General features: G+C 43.1%; 1 protein-coding gene across 1 annotated transcript in view; it reads left to right on the forward strand.

Moving 5' to 3' along the window:
• MAML3 (mastermind like transcriptional coactivator 3) overlaps nucleotides 1–16,688 on the forward strand; it is a 249,110-nt gene that overhangs the window by 82,781 nt on the left and 149,641 nt on the right. The gene's annotated exons all lie outside the window — the stretch shown is intronic.

A 16,688-nucleotide genomic window follows, 5' to 3' on the forward strand; every position in this document is an offset into this window, starting at 1 on the left:
AAGAGGTATTTAGATTGATTTATCTGTAATTTACAGAAAATAATAAATTGGTGGTTTGCTTATTGTGTTTTGTGAAGAACGCGCACAACTGTTGGGCTAATGTAAAAATGGCATTTCAGTAATAATTATGGATATCTTGCTTCAGCCTCATTTAGAAACATGTAATTGAAGTGATAGATAGATGTAGTGCTTATAAATAGTTTAGGTTCGCTAATGTAATAATGAGCAGTTCTTTCATTCTCTCTTTCTCTAGTTTTTCCCTTTCCTACATGTTTTTGCTTCTGAAGCATTTTTTTTCCACATTTACTCTTCCCTGCTGCTGACCAAGAGCATTCCCAGGGCATGCTCTACTACACTTCTATGGTTGTATGCCCTGGGAGCATGGTCCCTTGCTGCTGGGTGGGTGTAACGAGCGCGTAGAGGCTAAATGGAGCAGATGTACCAAACAATACAGAGTTGTAACCGGCTGGGGAAGACATGCGCGGATGTGCGCTGCCTGCCTGGCGAGTGGGTGGGTGGGAGTGCAGCTGGGTGAGGGGCTCCTCACTGGTGGTGAACCGGCAGGAAGGGATGAAGGCCATGGAGAAAGAGGGGTGGGGGAGGCAATGCAGTGTGTCATGGATTAGTAAAATCAGCATAGCACATCTCGATAGTGAAGAGAGCAGTGACAAATGGTGCAAGAGATGAGGAATAAAAGGATAACATGCGTCATGTATGCTTAAGTACTAACGAAGTCCAGGGAAGGAGGAGGAACTAGGAATGAGAAACTATGGGTACAGCAGTGCTGTACTCCCCTGCCGACAAACCTCTTCAGACAGATGACTTTCCGAGTTCTGCCACTCAGATCTCCCTAGACATTAGGAAACTCCAAGTTCACTGGTTTTTGCACTTGCAAAGTAAGGGTAGATGAATACAGGCCTGCCAGCTCTATGTACCAAAAGAGTGTGTTGAGACCAGCTGAAGGAAGAAGGCATGATACAGGCTGGGGAGCTGCTGGAAAAGACTGTTTTGTAGGCTGTCTGCAGCATTGCCTAAAGGGTTCTCTGGGCCTGTAACATCTGAAGATTTTGTTAGTGTTTTCCTGGTGGTTTAGGGGTACCTGATGTCTTTTTTCATACGCTTTAAGATCATAGAATCATAGAATCATTGAGGTTGGAAAAGACCTCTAAGATCATCAAGTCCAACCGTCGACCCAACACCACCACCCACTAAACCATGTCCCTAAGTGCCTCATCTAGATGTCTTCTAAATACTTCCAGGGATGGGGACTCAACCACTTCCCTGGGCAGCCTGTTCCAATGTTTCACCACTCTTTCAGTAAAGAAATTTTTCCTCACGTCCAATCTAAACCTCCCCTGGCGCAACTTGAGGCCATTTCCTCTCGTCCTATCGCTTGTTACTTGGGAGAAGAGACCGACACCCACCTCGCTACAACCTCCTTTCAGGTAGTTGTAGAGAGCGATGAGGTCTCTCCTCAGCCTCCTTTTCTCCAGGCTAAACAACCCCAGTTCCCTGGGGGAATCTGGGATCCTAAGATCTACCAAGGAAGCTCTTAGCTTCTAACTTCCTGCTACTTTTAACATCTGTCAGGCAATGGCCAGTAGTCAGGTAGCCATAACCTGTAGTATTGATACTGCATAAACATCCCTGAAAAATTTCTAGGGACTGCTGTCTAAAAAAATGTTTCTTTGCTCTCATCAAATTCTGATGGAGGAGCGCATTGCCACTTAGTGGTCTTTTATCTTACAAGAACTTTTCCCCTCTAGCATCTTTCATTTTGGTTTCTTGTGAGTGGCCTGAGTGGTTGTTATGTGATTTTGTTTTAACTGAACAAATGTAAACAGTGTCCAGATATTAAACTGAAGGACAGAATGGAGCTGAACAAGCTTATAATGGCTGGAAACTAACACCTGTCTTTGTTAGTAGTGAAAAGGTTGCAGGTGGAATCTGTGTGTGACAACGCGCTCTTCGTAGCAATGGCTTCCCCCATTATGTCTGTAAGGAGAATGAAAAATCTTCAGAAGTAGGGACAAAGTAGGAGCAACATAACAGCAATGCTTTTTCATTTTTGATGTTGAAAGCATTTGTCAATCTGATTTTTTGCTCTTCCCTGTCATTGGTGGGGAATATTTTCAAATATTGGCAGTGTCTCAGATGCTTTGTTTCAAACTGCAAGACTAGTAACCTCTTGGACCTGCCAATGTCAAGCACTAGCTTAGAGGTCTGATAGTGAAATATTGAACATGGACTAACTCAGAGAATGAGGCAGGCTCAGGGCAGTCAGTAGAAGTAGTGTTTCATGTGTAGTAGATCTTATGAGGGAGAAAAAAGGAAGTTCTAAAATATTTATTCTTCTTAATTACAAAATTGCTATGAAAAACTTGGAGTCAATAGGATTTGTGTTGTTTTCTGTGATGTCTTTTTTTTGATTGGTTTCACCTACAGGCTTATTGCTTAGTAACTCTGTATGTAGACAAGCCAGGATCAGGCCTCTGGTGCAACCTCTTTCTGCTCTCACTGAAGTAAATGGTAAAGAAAATTTCCACTGGCATCACTGAAAGTGTGATTGAACCTGAATTGCCTTTTGAAAGCAGTGGCAAAAAAGAGGTGGTGGAAAGAGAGGTCACTGTAGATTATTTTCTTAATGGGTAGATAGCTCATTTATGTGGGGTGGAACAAATAAAGTTGGGAGACAGGTCAGCATTTGAGATCCAAGTAATCAGGTACGGTAAGCGTGGAAAGTATGACTGACTTTCCTCAAGCTGTGAAGAATACCCCCTTCTCTCTTTGCTTCGGAGCAAGCAGAATAGTTTTCCTATTCTGCATCAATTCCCCAGACCAGAGTTATCAATGAGAAGTTATAGGGGGGAAAGGAGGGTAAAATAGAGCATTTAAAATGGGAGGAAACTGAAAATGTAAATTCCAGGGGCAGATGTCTGCCCATAAGGATATTATAGTCGGGGGGGGAGCTACCTTAGTGCTGCTGCGTGACTTGCCAGCTTGTAACCACGGCACCTTTGTGTACCCCTGATGAAGTACGTATGCATGAAAATGATGGGTCCATGATGTGTGTGGTTTGGGATTTTTGGTTTGTTTGGTTTTGGGGTTGGTTTTGGTGGGGTTTTTTTGTTTTGTTTTAACACCCAAGAAGGAGAATAGCTGTCCATCGCATCCCTCCTGCCTGGGTTATGTGCAAGACCCTCTGTAAAATAATGACAGAGCTTTTATGTATAGTGTTACAGTTTCTTTCATTCTGTGAGCAGAGCTGGTTATTCAATTTCAGTGTCCACTAAAGCAATCTCCAAAAGCAGTTAAAATAAAACTCATTACAGTGTGTATGTGATACGGTATGTTTAGAATCCTGAGAATGTGCTGCAATAAACTTCCACTGGCTTTCCCTCTCCACAGCAGCAGATAACAAAATTTACATTTCCACTGTGTATAAGAAACTGAAAAGATGAATCCCTGCAGACTAGAGTCTGAGGACCATTGTTTCTTTGTCTACTGGGTAGTAGTTAGTTATTTGTGAGAGAAATCCAGAATTCGCCTCCAAAGGTGAAATCTTCTGTATTTCCTGAAGACGGAAATAAGCATTCTCTGACTGACCAACAGCTGAGCTTTCTACAAACATGGATTATTTTTTTCCCCCTTTATTTTACCGCCTGGTTCTTCTAAGCAGCACGAAAATACCTTCAGCCTCTTTTCGCTGTTCCTGGGATGCGCTATCCTTCCCAGAGGCTGGGCCGGTGTTTGTATAAAGCCACTTATGCAGGCAGATCTTGCCTAGTGAAATGCGGCCGTGGCTGAGATAGCACAGGCATTGTTAATACTTAACATTGAATAAACAAGGCAGCTCATATCCATTGTTACTACTTACATCCAAATGTAGTGCAGCATCCTTAGCTGATAAAGGTCAGGTGAAAAACAGGTCTGCTCTCTGTGAGAGGTTTTTGTTTTATTTTTCTTTTCTGTAAAAGACGCAGAAACACTGGATTCCCAAACTCTTGAGGGTGGGCTTTGTCTAAGCAGAGCATACTGCCTAATAGAGAGGCTATATGTACTAATTACCAGTTAAAGTGAGAACCCCTGGTGCCACAGTTCATTCTGGAGGCTAGCAACCAGAGGTATTTGGAAGGGGCAGAAGAGGTAAGGGGATGGCCTGGTTTGATTTGGTTGGAATCTTGTTTGGTTTATTTTTACAGTGCAGTTGCTTCTTTATGGGCCATCTATTTTCCCAGTGCATCATAATCTTCTCCTTTGTTTTGTTACCTCGTGGATAAGGTTGCTGCACTTTGACATCACTTGCCTCCTAGAAATGTCAGCTTTTGTTGTCACACTTGCGGAGTTTGTGACAGCTGTTTGAAAGAGAACTTTGCAGAATAAATTAACAGCCACAGGAACTTAAAGTATCTGTAGTGAAGCACCTTGGATTGCTTTGGGGTTTTTTTTCTTATTACTTGTTTCAGCACATTGAAAAACATACCTCTCTGGTGCTGTACGTATCTTGGCTTTCCATTAGAAATCCAGTTTCACTCAGCAGAATCCATTAAAAATACAAAGCAGCTGTTCCCCCTTCCATGCCTAACTATCCCAAAAGAAACTAAGCGCCAACCCCACAACCAGAGACTTTGTCCTGGCTATGGGGCAGACCAGCGAGAGGAAAAAACAAGAGTCCCATCCCCCAGGCCCCTTCCAGAAATTATTCCTCTGTTGTAAACCTTCACCTTCATAGAGCAGAAGTTTGATGCATGCGAAAGTATGCTTGTGTTAGGGTGGCTCTCAGACCGGTTGGAGTTTATAAATTAAAAAAAGTGTAGTAACCTGAGGTCTGCTCTCAGGACCATAGATCAGAAATATGAGGGACTCTGCGTATCCCTTCTGAGTTGCAGCACCTCACAGCATTTGCAGTCTTGACAGTAGTGTAGGACACATCTTGCCGAGTGTGTTTCATTAATCTCAAAATGGCCTGGAGATGGATTGTATTGATGATGATGTATCCAAATGAAAGCTGTACAGCCACCAGACACGAGTAGGAAAGTGCCCTTGTTGCTTATGTGTCGAAATAAGGCTCCAAAACAACTCAGATCCTCACTAGATTTTCAAGTTGTAAGGTTTACTAACAAATGAAGTGATGAGCAGCAGGCTCCAGCTGGTCAGCTAACACAGGCTGCGCGTAACTAGTCCTCCCAATCGCCTCTACCTAGTGCAGAGTGGGTATCGGCCACCTCGCTTTCACCAGGACTTAAGTTTTGCCCAGTGCTGAAATGTTGCTGTATGTTGTCAGCTGCTGACTGTATCAGAGGTGGAAAAAAATTCTTTGTGTAAGTGTTTAGGACCTACTTTTGCAAGTATCTGGCTTCTTCCAACTTGTAGGCCTATCAAGGGAGAGGGTGCCTGGTAGTAAGCGTGCAAGATCCAGCCTCAGGCTAGCAGCACTTCAGGATCCTTTGAGATAAAGGATGCTATGTGCGATTGTTGTAAATGATTTGAGTTCTGCATAAATACAGCTAAATCAACAGTGTAATCAGGAGTTGATCTGGGATGGCTTGTAGGTTTTCAGAGACCTGTTTTCTGTGCTTTCCGGCATCGTTTAAAAAGTATTCTCTGGCTTGTGGTTATGAGCACAATCTTCCAAATGTGAATGGAATCTAAATTGGCGCAGAGCAACTTGTCAGAATCGGCACCCAGTCTGCAGCAGGAGCTCAGGGAGGGATGTGAACAGCCTTTGTTCTTTGCAGTGGGGGTGTTAATGCTGAAGTTTATGATAATGTACTTGCCAGCATTGTTAATTATTCCACTGGAAGGAAGGAGCTGGAGAGTCTGCACAATTTGCTATCAGTAAGGGTCTTGTTTCGGCGTTCCAGTTTGGCATCTCAAATAGGTGGTGTCTGGGAGAGTCCTGCTTTCTTGGGGGGTGTGGGAGGGGCTCTTTTCAGTCCCTGATTTGTGTCCTTCTCATTTCTCTTTGCTACAAATAGGATTCTTCTGGAAACCTGGATGAGCAAGCTCTCAATGCCTATGATGTTAAAGAAATGATTTTTTTTTCCAGTGGATCCTCACGATTGTGGAGCTCATTAACCTGAATGGCTCAATTAGCCAAATGCTAACCTGCTGCCAATGCTGCTGCTACTGTCACTGTTGCTACTTCAAAAATGTTGTGTTTCACAGATATGCTTTAAATGTGCCACTTCTTCTTGTTTATCTCTGGGGAAAAAGATCAAGCATATACATAAAATATATATATATATATTCTTGCAGTAGTAACTGAGATAATACTGAGTAGTACCTGCCATAATACGAACTGTCAATAGCTTGAACGACAATGTGTTCCTGAGGTATTTGGAGTAAGAAACTTTGACTGTAGGGTGAGAGGGTTACCGCAATTAGCAGAATGAAATTCATGTGCTTCTCTTTGTCACGGTGTTAATGAACGTTTTAATTTTATTTTAATATCTTAAAGCACATTTTGAAATAGCTGTATAGAGGTCTGGATTAAAAATTGTCGGCTTCACTCATTTCATCTGTGTCATGTGTTCCCATTCAGATTCTCAGCTGAGATGTTACATCTTGTTTGCATTATGGTGCCCGTGCTCAGGACAGGGTAGTTGCGTCTTGGTTCAGAGGAACGGGCAGTGATAAAGAAAAGCCCTGAGCTTGGGCATAGTGCGTGACTGCAGGCTGATTGTGAGCATTACATTTATGTGGGGTCTGATCAAAGTCAGGCTTTCTTTTATCCAGTTTCACAACATGATTTTAACTATGGGGGTCTTGGCAATTCTCATTGTTGGGTAACTGCCTGAAGCATTAATTTCTTTAGTTTATCCAGTGAGGCTGTAAAATGAGCATATTCAGACAAACTAGCTTGTGTTTCAGGTTTCAGAAGACATGCTATATAATTCGGGTGTTTGACGTGATTTCTCCATACCTGACCAACAAGGCAGAATGCATATGTTTGTTCGGATTAGCTTTTCCTCTCTTTTTCTTAGAAGAATAAATAAAGCTACCCCCTTTTTGTACCTCAGGACTGTTCTGTGTCACCAGCCTCTTTCCCAAGTGTTCCAGGATCTCTCTCAATGTAAGCTTTTGTTTTAGAAAGTAAAATAGAAATGGGAAAGAAAGTTTATATTTCTTTGGTTATGAAAATGAGAATCAAAATGTCAGTTGGTACGCTGACTGATTTTCCCAAATATGCAGCATGTGCCTTCACAAGTAGTAGAAGTCATATTGTATACAACACCATAATGTATAAAATGAAGCTTCTGAGAACAGAGAAAGATGGCTTACCTTAAAAGTTGTTGTCTGTTTACGTTCATCTGCCTCTAGAAATGGGGGTGGTGGATGAGTTTCTGCTTTTGCTTACCTCTACTTCGTTGAAGCTTCACCAGCTCTTCTGAAGCCTGACTCTGCTCCCATTGTTTCCTGTGGGGATGTCCTGGTTTCGGCTGGGATAGAGTTAATTTTCTCCCTAGTAGCTGGTACAGTGCTGCGTTTTGGATTTAGGATGAGAATAACGTTGATAACACACTGATGTTTTAGTTGTTGCTAAGCAGTGCTTACACTAGTCAAGGACTTTTCAGCTCCTCATGCCCTGCCAGCGAGAAGCTGGGAGGGGGCACAGCCAGGACAGCTGACCCCAACTGGCCAAAGGGACATTCCATACCATGTGCCGTCATGCTCAGTATATAAAGCTGGGGAAAGCTGGCCAGGGGGGCCGCTGCTTGGGGACTGGCTGGGCATCGGTTGGCGGGTGGTGAGCAATTCCATTATGCATCGCTTATTCTGTATATTCTATTATTATTATTATTATTATTATTATTATTATTATTATTATTATTATTTTATTTTCCCTTCCTTTTCAGTCCTATTAAACTGTCTTTATCTCAACCCATGAATTCCCCTTCCCCCCCCCCCCAATTCTCTCCCCCATCCTGCTGGGGGGGGCAGGGGGAGTGAGTGAATGGCTGTGTGGTGTTTAGCTGCCTGCTGGGTTAAACCACAACAGGGGAAAGACAAAGCATGAAGGCATTTGATGTGGCCAGCAAGCTTACTCTCATTTTTTCAGATAGGCAAAGCTGAGTATCTGAGAGACTTACTCAAGGAGTGTTCTGTCAGTTAGTTTGGTAAGTAATCAGAATTGAGACAGTTTTGCTCTGGGAAGTTGTACTGACACAGAAAAATAAATTAAAAAAAATCAAGGAAGGAAGTTATGCTCTGTGCACGTGACAGATCAAGCTCTTAGCCAGGTGGAAGCTCAAGAGAAGAAAGCCTTTGCTTCCCATTGCCCTTTGGTCTGGGGAGGGTGGAGGGTGATATCTTAGTGGGCCTAGTTCTGTCTCCTGTCCTCTGCGTAAGCCAGCAAGCCATGTCAGGTAGTTCAGGGATTTTGAAATGGAAAGAGAAACGTCTCGCTCCTTGCCTGCGAAGCCTGGGCCCTGCTTGCAGCGGCAGAGCCAGCAGCTGTGTGTGCCACACAGCCAGGGACATCAGCTCAGAGCGAGAATCCAAAGGATGCAGTATTTGTCTTGATACCAGCTGAGTATGTAGGCAAACCCCGTGGGCCGGAAAGGTTTGTGTGTGTTGAACCTACTGCAGTATATGCCGTAGCAATGAGCAGGTGCAGCCAGACAGACAAAAGTGTTATGTGGTACCAGCCACAAATGGAAGGGCCTGACCCTGCAAGTCGAAGCTAAGTAGTGAGGGAAAGGCAAAGCTACCTTTGTCCTTTGGATTTCCAAGTCTGCAGTATCTGCACTGGTCTCAGTTGTAAGAAATATTTTTACTTTTGAGTTGCCCCCCCCCTCTCTTGACCTTACTCTCTTGATAGGCGCTCTTGCTAACCATTTAGTTGGCAAGCGGAGTGGGGAAACAACAGCAGGTTAGGGGTTAAGGCTTTCTGTTCATTTCTCACTCCAGCCATGCCACTATGCAGAACAGTACATGTGGAACAGCCTGTCGGCTGCTGATCTCCATTTGTTCTTTTTTACGAGGCATGTCATTTAAATTTACCTCCATCCCACACAAAACCAGGTCCTGGTATTATCGCACTGCATTATTATTGAAAATTATTTGCATTAGCAATGCTTTATCTTAAACAAAGGGTAAAAAAGACTTCTATGAAGTGTCAAAGCATGGCACTTCATGTCAGCCTTCCTTGTCTACTTCTTTTACAGGGGATCTCTTACTTGGGTTCTTTATTGCACGTATAAAGGGCAGCAGCAGCGGGATGGACTCCCGCGTGCTCAACAGTGAGTCAGACCTTTGTGCAAGCTGGTGCAGTCGCAGCAGCAAATAAGGATGGAGTGAAACCTTGTTTCTGACTTGACTTGGTCCTGTATTTTGTTTTCTGGTCTCAAGTAATCTGTTTTGTGGGGCAGGATGGAATGTAACAGTTTAATTACAGTGAAACTATTAATGTCACACTGTCTTACCTTCCCTTCAACTCTGCTCATAGTTGATGCAGGATACAGGCCTCATTTATTTTTTCCACGTTTATAAGTTGAAAGAAATGAGATGGGGATTTCTTCCTATGTACATATCTTGAGTTTGCTGGTTTGAAGTCCAGAGGACATGCTGACCTCTGAAACGTGCGTTGTGTATCACACGTCCCCAGAGAATGGATGGCAAAAGCTGGCAGCGCTTGGATGCAGCACTGCTCTCTGCACAGGGTGTAGCTCCCGTTATCTGCTGGAACTGCTGTGAAAGGCCACTGGCTACTAGCTGGGACGCAAGGAGCCGCTCGGGGCAGGTAGTCCTCTCTCCCCCCGGGGCAGCTCAGGGCTCCATGAAGACTGGCGTTAGCCGAAATCTTGAAGAAGGTTGTCCGTGATGTTTTGCACAGATTCCTGCCCCACACCAATCCCTTTTGTGATACGCTGCTTCCGAAATGATCCCGTTCTGTGCCAGAGCTCTGACCCATTCCTTGGGGGGTGCCCTCAGCACTGGGCACAGCTCAGGTGTTGTAGTGGGTTTTGGTGAAGAGAGCTGGGGTGCTGGTCACCCGCAAGATCCAGACTGAGTCAGTCAAACGTAGTTCATTTCTGTATGTTTTCCAGTGCATCTCCACTCATTCACACGCCACCTTTCCTTGCACTTTATCTCACCTCATCCTGGTAGAGTTATTTATCTAATCAGTTTAAAAATGAGTAGAGAAGATGCAGTGCTTTGTATTTTCTGAACAAGGATGGAGAGAGATGTCTATAGCAGAGCTCTGAACATTGCATACAGCAAAGTAAAATAAAGGCAGGCAAATGTCCACCTCTCCCCTCAAACTTTTAGATTATAAATTGAGCTAAAGAAAGTGAGTTAATTCCTTGTCTGGTGGACAGCTCTGATTTGTTGTAAGGCTGTGCACAGAAATGTTGTAGCTACGAGCGTGCCAGGCTTTATTTGCTGGTTGGTTGGATATTTATGTCAGGTTGCCAGGCAAATTCATACACTGCTATGCTGCAGGCAAGGTCTTGGGGGTGGGGGAGATGGGTAAACATCTTAGAAAGATCTAAAAGTGTAGGAAGAGGTTTGGAGGAAAAGAACGAGGAGCTGGGTTTGCAAGTTGTAAAACTTGTCTGTATTTTTGTCCTCTGTTGCTGAAGCAGAGGTATACAGGGCTGAACTGTTCTGCAGCACTGCCAGGTTAGCATCCGTGCAGTTCTGTACCCTTGTGCCATGAGCAGGCAACATCTAATGGAAAACTTCACAGACTAGTCAGTCCCTGCAATGCGACTTGAGTTTGTGTCACTGCTCGGACATTTGCATGTTTATGGAGTCCTGCATACTCAAAACCTATAATAATTTCAGTTAAAGTCTCTTCTGCCAGTGCAAACCACAAAAAGTAACTAAATAGACAATAAATCTAGCTGCACTCTATGCAACAGTTCCCTTTCTCACCCTTGGCTGCCTTCTTTCTACAGCCTGTGTGTCACTCGTCAGGTTCAGAGCTGCAGTTTATGATACAGGACGATTTTTCTAATCGCCATTTGAGTGCCTGGGAAAAGCTGGAGGCTCCCTCTGCGTTTGTAAGTGCATGCTGTGATTTACTGGAAGACAAAGTGTGTAAGCCAAAGCAGTAACGTTCTGAAACAAAAGTTAAATCAGGAAACAGAAATAAAGGCTGATATCAATCTTTTATATATTTAGTTACCAAACAGCATCTCCTTTGTCAGCAGCACATGTAACAACGACAAAATAGAGCTGTCCCTTGCTTTTAGTTACTGTATATGCCAGGGCATTCTGTTCTTGTATACACTCTCAGAAATAGCCGAAATAATTATAAATATGTTTCAGCAAACAGCAGCTTTTTTTGTAGCAAATGTAATTGCTAGATAAACTTGGGGGTTGCAAAATGCTGAGGTTTAGCACTTCACTGGACAAGCTGTGCGCATTTTTGAGACAACCAGCATATGGGAGACTGTCAGCAAACCACTATCAAAGACATTTGTGACTCACAGGAATGGAGAGTTTTGAAAGGGAAATCGTCTTAGGTAATCACAGCCTTAGCACACCAGGGAAAGCATGTTTTTCAGTTATTGCTCTCTCGTCCTTTCTCAGACATGGTTGGAGATCAGTTTGGTTTCATTCTCTTTTGATTAAGAAATTAGTGTTTTCAATCTATCATTACTTCTATTTCTCTTTTGGAGAAAGGCAATAGGAATTTATTTGAAAGGTGGGTTATGAGAGATTCATGTTTCTCTAAGTATGTGAGAAACAATCTTTTACATTTTGTTTAAAGTTGTGAAATGCAAGAAAGTTGGATCTCTATAGCTACTGAACAGATCCTCACAGGCAGGTAGGGCAGCTATATAGAGTTAGTTTGCTTTCAGTAGAAATAAAGAAGTTGTTTCTTGTGTAGGCAGATTAGAAGGGCAGGAATTTTTACTGAAACAAATTCTGGAAATAGCCAGCCCAGGAGAGAGGTAGCTCCCGTTTATTTATGGAAGCTCATAATGAAATGGTAGATAACAAGCTAGCATGATGTACAATCTGGAGGGATGAACCTGTACTTGAGATTTGACAACACTACTCTTAAAAATATTTACTGCTGCAATTTAAGTAGAGAGTACCAAGAGAAGCAATGTTTTATTTCTGTCAGTTGGCCTTCACTATAACATAAACCCAAGTAATTTAAATAGTAAAGGTTCCAGTAACTATCATGCACATTAATATTCAACTTAGGCACTGTCTGGGTGTGCGCTAAGTGTTCTTCCTTTGCTTTGAGGGCAAGGCTGGGTACATGTACATGCCATTGTATTTTCCTTTCCTGCAACTCCAAGCAGTAACCACAGTGCACCCCTTGGATATCTGGGGAGGATGTCACTGCTCATGTTGATTAACAAACCAGGTAGGCTAGGAGCAGGATTGTTCTGTACCTGGACAAGATGCTTTCTGTTATCTTCATTCTGAAATGTATGCAAATACCCAGATGTTTTTCTGAGAAGGAGCGGTTCTGTCCTGGGGCAGTAATTGGATTGCAATTACTCAAATAACTGTTACATGCCTTTCTTCATATGAATGCATTCTTTATATGCATGAAAGACTGTATGAACAACAACTCTTACTCAGACTCTGGTACCTGGAGCATCCGTTGAGACCTGAAGGTCCTGATGCAATTCGTACTCAAGTGTTGTTCAGCTCAAAATTCCATCAATGCAGTAACAGGTCTGCATGTTAAAGGGCAAAACTTGTCTTTGAAGGTTGTTTTCTCCCCACCCCACCCCCCACCCTCCTCCTGTTGAAGATAGTGGCAAGATTCATCATTGGAAACAGTGTCTCCTTCATTTTAAGCTGCTGATAAAATAAAATGGTATTTTTCTTGTGACCTGGAAGCGGACATTGGCAAAATTGTACGTATTAGTTGCTTTTAATGACTCTTAATACTTTCTGACATTCTTTCTTTCCTTTTCCTCATGCTTCCTCATTACCAAGGGCTAAACAAAATATTATGCTTTACTGACAGAGCTTCTGATATTGCAGGTTTTCTTTTGCAAGGAGACTTGCTTTGTAGCTGCTTGGCATCGGGTTGCATTAGTTAATCAGAAATAAGTTTGCTTCACTTAGATCCATTTGAGCCCAGAACAGAACAAAAAGCAAGCAGTCAGTGTGGGCCAAGATCAAGAACTGGAGAAATCAAAAGGTGCACCATTCCCCAGATCCAGGTGAAAGCGTGGTCAGAGACCAAGCAAAAGCACAAGGCAAGGTATTATTTGGTGGTATGTCCAAGTGCCAGGAAGCCAGTCCACGTGGGGAGGAGACAGAGTCAGGGACAGGCAATAGGGGGGGCACCTGGAGTGCCACTGCAGCATGAAGAAGGCGGTCCCTTCCCTTAGACGCCCAGCTGAGCCGTGCACTCGGGCACAGCATCTGCCAGGATGGTTTGTAAGCAGATAGCTGCCAGCAACGCCGTGGTCTGACTGCAGCCTGGCAGAGGCTAAAAGACTGAAAGTAAGCTTCTGGTGAATACCTCCATTTTGAAATAACTGTGTGCGTGGCAAAACTCGGACTGTTCTATAGTCTTAGATCCTATAGATCTAAACGCAGAGTTTGGGGTTGCTTCCTAAAATTAGCTGAGATTTTAATTATTTTTTTATTACTATTACGTTTTTAAATACTTTTCAGGAAGAGACATTAGAAACCAAGAGCTGACTACTTAAATTTTAGAATATGAAGCTAAGTCTTTCCATGTGGTTTCCCAGCAGTAGTCCAGTAACAGGTCTAATTTCCAAGCTACTGCCTCAGTTTTACATGCTGAGATCAGTGCTCTCTCACCCTCCCACTTCCCAGATCAGCAAAGGGTTTATTAAAACTGTAGCTACCTCCTTGGCTTCTTCGAGTCTGTTCTTCTTGTCACAGTTCTGCTTAATATGTTGGCATTATTAAAAATCTAATCAAGCTTGCTACTCAGTGTGACTGCAGTTACTTCAGTCTGGTTTACAGCTTTTGCTATCTGTCCTCTCTCACAAGTGTGAGCTTAGCAATCATAAAGAGCAAAACTCTCACAGGAGAGCGTACTGGAAAAAAGCCATCAGATGAAAATGCCTTGGAGTTTCAGCAAGGGGGTGACTCTGCCACTTCAGAAAAAAAAGACAAGGTGAACCGATCTTAATTTATTTCGGGGCGGGGGGGGGGCAGGACAAAAAACTTTTGTCAGTAAGACATTTTGTCAGGCTGCATCCCTTTGTTTCTACATACACAAGCAAAGAAATTCCTAGGAGTCTCCCTGAATGAAACACTGCATCATCTTCTGAAAGCACGGGTCTTGAAGGAGGGATGCCTGGTATTTATTTAATTAAAATTGAGGTTGGAGCAAATTCCATCGTAGTTTAGGTGAAGGACAGATCCATCGTGTGGAGGAAGAAACTGAGCAAAACATTCCAAAACAAATAACCCTGCAGTCACACTTAGTTACGGGCCTCATTTTGGATCCCCTCTCCTAGTCCCTTCTAGCACAGCTTTCCAAGGGACAGAGATGGAAGGATCTTCCCACCACACTACCAAAGGGACTGCCAGGCAGCTGTGCCAGGCAGCTGTATGAAGTTACTTAAAATCCATTGCAGAAACAACTTTTTATTTAAAAAAATGCCATAAAAGTGTGTGGCTCGTGTAATTTTACAGCTCAAGTATCAGGAGGTGCAGGTTTATGTTCAGAGATCAGTGCAGGACAGGCGGAGACTATCTTGAGGGCAAAGCCACCTTTTAGACAGATGTATCTGGGGAGTTACGTAAAAGGCCCCAGTTAAGCCTGGAGTTCAAATTGTTCTTAGCAGATATTTTAAGCAATGGCTGAAGGTTAGGTGTGAATTCAGCCCCTCCTAGCATCAAGGCAGGCCGATTTAATGCATTTTTAGTTTGTCTCTATCCCAGGACTCCTGTGATGCCTGTTCCCTCATCCTTGTCCTTTCTGGTGCCAGAGAGGTTGAGGAAATACTTGTTACTTTATCATTTATCCTACCATAGAGTAAAGCTCAAAGGGAACTTCTTGTTTGGAGTCGCTTGCCATCAACAAATGCCGTACTGCTCCTTGGGGTATCTGGCTCAAGGTGGGAAAAGTTCTTGCAGGATGGAAAGGGGATTTTAAGATGAACTGTTAGGAGTTAATTCCTCAAGTAAAGCTCTGTTACAGAAAATGGATGGAAAAATCAGCCACTCCTGGCTTGCCGGTTTTGTCACGTCTGTAGCTCTCTTGAGAGGGATCTGGTCGTTGTTCTCTTTGGTTTGACCAGTTTGGACTTTTCAGGCAACAGGTGAGCTGGGCGATGTTTGGAAGTGGGTGCTGAGGAAAGAAAGAGGGCGTCAGGGAATGATCCTTTGGGCTTTACGTAGCAATTGGCAGGTAGTGGCTGCGCATGCGACAGGAACGCTGCCTGTGCTTGGCGCTTCCATTTGAAGTTTAAGGTGTGTTTAAAGGCAACCTTTTGCCACCCAGAGAATGTGATGTGATAGATCTGTCTTATTTGCCTTGGTTACTGTTGATAATTGATTTCAGTTAGAGCAACACTGCATCTCTGCTGCAAAGTTAAGCAATAGCTTTTGTTTTAATCCCATGGTACCAGCATTCATCTCTCAGCCTTCATTGTTCCCGTGTGAGTACCGGGTGTTCTTTGTCTGCAGTTGCTTTTTTGTCTCGCAGGCCTACTATTTTCATTCACTTCCTAATTTCTTTCTCTCCCTTTCTTCTGTCTGTCTCCCTCCAAATCTGTGTTAGGTGATGCATATGTGCAGAAGGGGCTGTTTCTAATGAGCTCCTAGGCAGGGAGAAGGCAAGATAGATCACTTTTAAAATTGAAAGAGAAGGGTGGGGGTGGGAGTTTACGCTGAGGGGCACTGTATTTTTTAATAGATTCTTATTTAATTAAGAACACTTCTGGAGGGATGAGGGATGATGGTGTCTTTAGTAACACATTAGAGAACAGCAGAATAGTTGTTTAGATATTTTTTTCCCCCAAAGCATTCTGGGATTTCTCTCTTTGAGAACTGCCTTTGTGCTTTTACTTTATGTGCTACGGTTAATAAAGAAAAGAACACAACCATAAACCCATTGTGAAGTACCTGTGTTGTCTGAAATGCATTGAAATGAGCTCTTTTTGACGCACATGTGAAGTCTGATGCCTGTCTGAATAGCCATAAAAAATGGGGAGGAGGTTCCAGGCTTATACTGACCTTGATTGGATCAGATTGACTCCCTTTAATAAAGAAAAAGTATTTTTAATTAAAAATTCACAAATAGAAAAGAAGTATTACCTGAAATTAAGAAGAATTGCCACTATAATAGATGCAACCGAAATAGCAGTTTGACATAGTAAGTCTTTTAGTACAGGTCATAATTTAAGAAAGGAAGAAAGAAACTGATCAAACTGAAGGGAAAACCCTGATCCCACCTAAGTTAGTTGTGGGACTGGTTTGACGTTGTTAGTGCTAGGAGTTCATCCTCAGTGTCTAGCATGATTTTGCAGGGTGGGTAGTTAGAAAAGGTCTTTTTATTTGTGTGCTTCCCAGAAGTGAAGATGAAGTGAGACTTCGCTGTACCCATCTAGAAAATGGTTAAAATAGTGCTTGCAACTTCAGGTATGTTGCATAGCCTTAGTGGTGTGGAGGCAAGGTGGTTGTAAGAGTAAAGTATCAGCAAAGGCCTGAAAAGGAACTGCTTAAATTTCCAGAAGAAACAGCCAAACACTCACAACACTCTTGTCTTATGCCAT

The sequence above is a fragment of the Aptenodytes patagonicus genome, chromosome 4 (assembly GCF_965638725.1).
Source record: "Aptenodytes patagonicus chromosome 4, bAptPat1.pri.cur, whole genome shotgun sequence".
NCBI lineage: Eukaryota > Metazoa > Chordata > Aves > Sphenisciformes > Spheniscidae > Aptenodytes > Aptenodytes patagonicus.